Source organism: Berghia stephanieae, chromosome 13, assembly GCF_034508935.2.
Source record: "Berghia stephanieae isolate SIO BIC M18660-M18661 chromosome 13, UCSD_Bste_1.3, whole genome shotgun sequence".
Taxonomy (NCBI): domain Eukaryota; kingdom Metazoa; phylum Mollusca; class Gastropoda; order Nudibranchia; family Aeolidiidae; genus Berghia; species Berghia stephanieae.
In genome coordinates, this window is record NC_088372.1 from 36,561,296 (window position 1) to 36,565,523 (window position 4,228).

Consider the following 4,228-nt stretch of genomic DNA (forward strand, 5'->3'; position numbering starts at 1 on the left):
GGCCTTCAAAACCCTATGTTTTGTTTTGGAATAGAGGCGATAAAAAAATTATTATTATTATTATTATTATTATTATTATTATTATTATTATTATTATTATTATTATTATTATTATTATTATTATTATTATTATTATTATTATTACATAATTTGATATAACAAAAAGCATTTAAACATTTTAGCCAAAACAACTTTTAATTCAAATAATAATAAATAACCCTCAAGTAGGCGAATAATCCCGAACTTGATTGAGACTTTAAAAAAACAAACAAACAAAACGACAACCCCCCTCCCCCCAAAAAAGACCGAAAAGAACCCCCCCCCCCCCCCCCCACCCAGAAATACAAACGCCCCCCCCCCCCCCCCCCCCGCGCACAAAAAGAAACCCAACAGACAGCTACTCCCCCCTCCCCCCTTAAATTAAAACCCAACAAAATAACCCACTCGCCCTTCCCCTCCAAATAAAATCAAAATTACAAAACAGACATGACCAAAACACACACACACACACACACACACACACACACACACACACACACACACACACACACACACACAAACAACATAAACACTAAAAAAAAAACCCCCAACAAACAAATGTACTGCAAAAGAAAAAACTTGATAAGAAAAATAACAACCCCCCCCCCCCCCCCCCCCCCCACCCCAACCCCCCTAAAAATAAACCCAACAGATAAACAAAACAAACACCTACTTCAAAAAGTTTCGATCGATTAAAATGATCTTCAACTTGTCAAAACGTTTAAAAGCTTCGAGTTCCAAAAACAAAAGGTCAAGATCAAGAATTTGTGCAAGTCGAGGGGAAATGAATTCATCCATATTCGAAATAATAGCTTTCCTTGTTTTGTTTTTTCTGTTTTTGTTTGTTTGTTTGTTTGTTTGTTTTTTTTTTTTTGTTTTTGTTTGTTTGTTTTCAAAGTGCAAAAGAATACAAGTCCACATTTCATCACTGGTTTTAACCGGTTAACTACTGTATGTGGAAATACACGTGTTCAAAAATCTGGCCAGAAATGGGTCCTTCAAATATCAATCGATTTAAATCACCCTCATCTTGGCAAAAAATCCTAAACCTGGGACTTGGCCAAGTCTTTCGTAAAGCCCCATGTTTGAGAAGCATTTTTTTTTTTTTTGGCCACGATGAGGGCCATTTAAATCGATCGATATTTGAAGGATGAATTTCTGGCCAAATTTTTAAATACGTGTTTTTCCAGAGTACGACCATTAACCGGTTATTAATTGCCTTATAAAATAAATTAAAAAAATAAAATTCCCTTTATTCCAGACGTGCCAACCACTATGAAATATTCGTAGAATTACGAATTTTTGGCTCCAGCTATAGAACTATATTAACTTTTTTGATTAAATAAGTCTTGTTGAAAAGGAGAATTTTGGTTGCTTAGAAACTGGATTTAGAACTTTGGAGCATATTTTGTTTATATTGAGGGCAAATAATTGATTTGTAATGCTATTTATAGTTATAGTGTCCTTTTCATTTTTTCCCTTGCAAACTAAGAACTTTTGAACATTTGAAGAAGGCAGCTTTGTTATTCATCCCCAAGGGGACATTTGTTACTAGGGTCTATTCCAAGGGAAGACTGGAATAATCCAGGCGTTAGCCGCAGTGCAGCGCCGCAAACTGAGCTAGGAGGAAGTGACTTGCCCAAGGCCACACAACGAGGCGGGTGGTCGAACTCGGTACTTTTTGGGTACGAAGCACAGACCGTACCGACTGAGCCACGCTGGTTCCTATATTATGTTATGTTATGTTTTACTGTGACAAAAATTATACCTATCTTCCATCTATACAAATGTGGTGGCGATGATGATGATGATGATTAGAGATAACTTTGTGATACTCGTTTTAAAGAAATCAAAGCATTTATGTAGGTGATATCTACACCATCTTCACGTATCGTTGAGTGATAAAAAGAGTCTTTGCATGACAAAAGAGTCGACGCTTTATTTATACTCGGAATAGAATTATGAGGAAAATCACCGTTTCCATACATTGGATTTATTATCTATGGACTTGTTGAATTATGTGTCAAAATACAGACCTATTTATGTCACGTTTTTTTTTGGTTTTCTTACAAACAGTCAGTATTTCATTTTTTAAAAAATTTTTAAATAGTTTTTACATAATTTTAGGTGCGGCGAAGATAGAGATAGAGATAGATAGATAGATAGATAGATAGATAGATAGATAGATAGATAGATAGATAGATAGATAGATAGATAGAGAGAGAGAGAATGAGAGAGATAGAGTGAAAGAGAGGACAGAATGACACACGCACACACACACACACACACACACACACACACAGATAGATATATAGTTAGATAGATAGATAGATAGATAGATAGATAGATAGATAGATAGAGAGAGAGAGAGAGAGAGAGAGAGAGAGAGAGAGAGAGAGAGAGAGAGAGAGAGAGAGAGAGAGAGAGAGAGGGCGATAAAAAGTATTTTTGTGTTTTTTTTTAATCGAAACAAATTATTGAAAAGAATATGAATAAAATTCTTTTTTTTTTTATTGTAAACGATTAGTGTTATACAAGCGCCTAAAATTCTGCATCTGTTAACTTATTATATATTTGGCAAATAGGATTTATTGGTAACACTAATGTTCTAAAACCACTGGACCAATCGTCAACAAATTTGAAATGGTGTTTACACTTGACGTGAAGATGGTTTGGTTTGTATTATGAGATTGATGATTTTATCGAAACATCAAATTTGGTTCGTCAAATCACATCGAAAACAGACGCCATTATTTCAAGCACATGGGTCGTGTGTTTACTTTCCGGTTAGCGAATATACAATGAGGTGGAAGTACTTGGCATTTTATAAAAGGAGAAAATTTCTCCCCTGACTCCAAAATCGAGGATTTCCTCGGATCCGAGGAAAACCATTAGCACTGCTCTATTTTGTACTTTTCTTGTATTTTGTTTTCTTTGTTATAATTTACAAGCGTTTTAAGTGTATTCGTCCTAGCCGGATCCTGTGCTGGTGCCTGGGTGGGCCTTTTTGGTGATCTTAAACTACACACACGGGGCGATAGGCTGTCCTATCATATCATTTTTCAATCCTAAATGCTAAGATTCGTTCAGCGTACAATGTAAGTTATTCATATTAACCGACGTGCACATATTAACAGTTCTCATAACCAAATGGGTTTGAGTTGACATTGCTGCAGTTGACAATTTTTGGCGTTGGTTTGAGAGTATTTGCATTGCAACAAATGGGCCTATAACAATTTGGACGTTCAAGCCTGCAGTTAAATACACGTTGATGTGAACACGTTTCATGGTTAGAAACTCAGAAACATGGAAAGTACCTCCCATAGTGGGCAGGGAGGTCGCTTACTGTGTCTTCTATTCACCTATATCTGTTTTCCAACATGCTTTCAATCTGTGTCTTGGAATGGGATTACTTGGTTTTGTCCGGTCGGATACCCTGGCTTGGAGGGAAACAGTCACATGTATAGTTAGAGTTTTGGGAGATGATATTTTAAAAAACATAATATGCGATTTGTAAACATTAGAGTGTGTTCCTCTTACTGGGGACATGTGTTTGTGTCAGGATGAGACATTTATGTGATCTCAAACAAATTACACTGACAGGGTACTCTTGGAAGCTATATCGGTTTCCTATTTGAACTTTTAACCAATTTCCCTTTTCTTACTTTTTTATTGGATGCTTTAATTGTAATTCTAGAACTTTTTACTTTCCCATTTCTTCCTTTTTACTGTCGCTGATATGACCTAAATTATGTGTTACAAGCGCGTAAAACAATTTTCTCGCAAGATAAAATGGCGTTATGTGGGCTAATTTTTGGAAAACTTTTTTTCAACAAGTTAACCGCCGTACTCAGGAAAGACACGTATTTAAAAATTAGACCAGAACACTCGTCCTTCAAATATTAATCAATTGAAATGACCTTGACAAAAACTCTCAAACCTGGGACCTTGCCGACGTCTTCTTTGAAGTCCCAGGTTTGAGAGTCATTTTCAAGGTGAGGGCCATATTTAAATCGATCGATATTTGAAGGCCGAGTTTTCTGGCCAAATTTTTAAATTTAAGTCTTTCCAGAGTACGGCAGTTTACTGTTTAAACCTGGCCGTATTTTATTACCATAATATGATATTATGATATTCACATGTTTTAGACCGGCGTATTTCACATTATGTAATGACAATCAGGGATAAA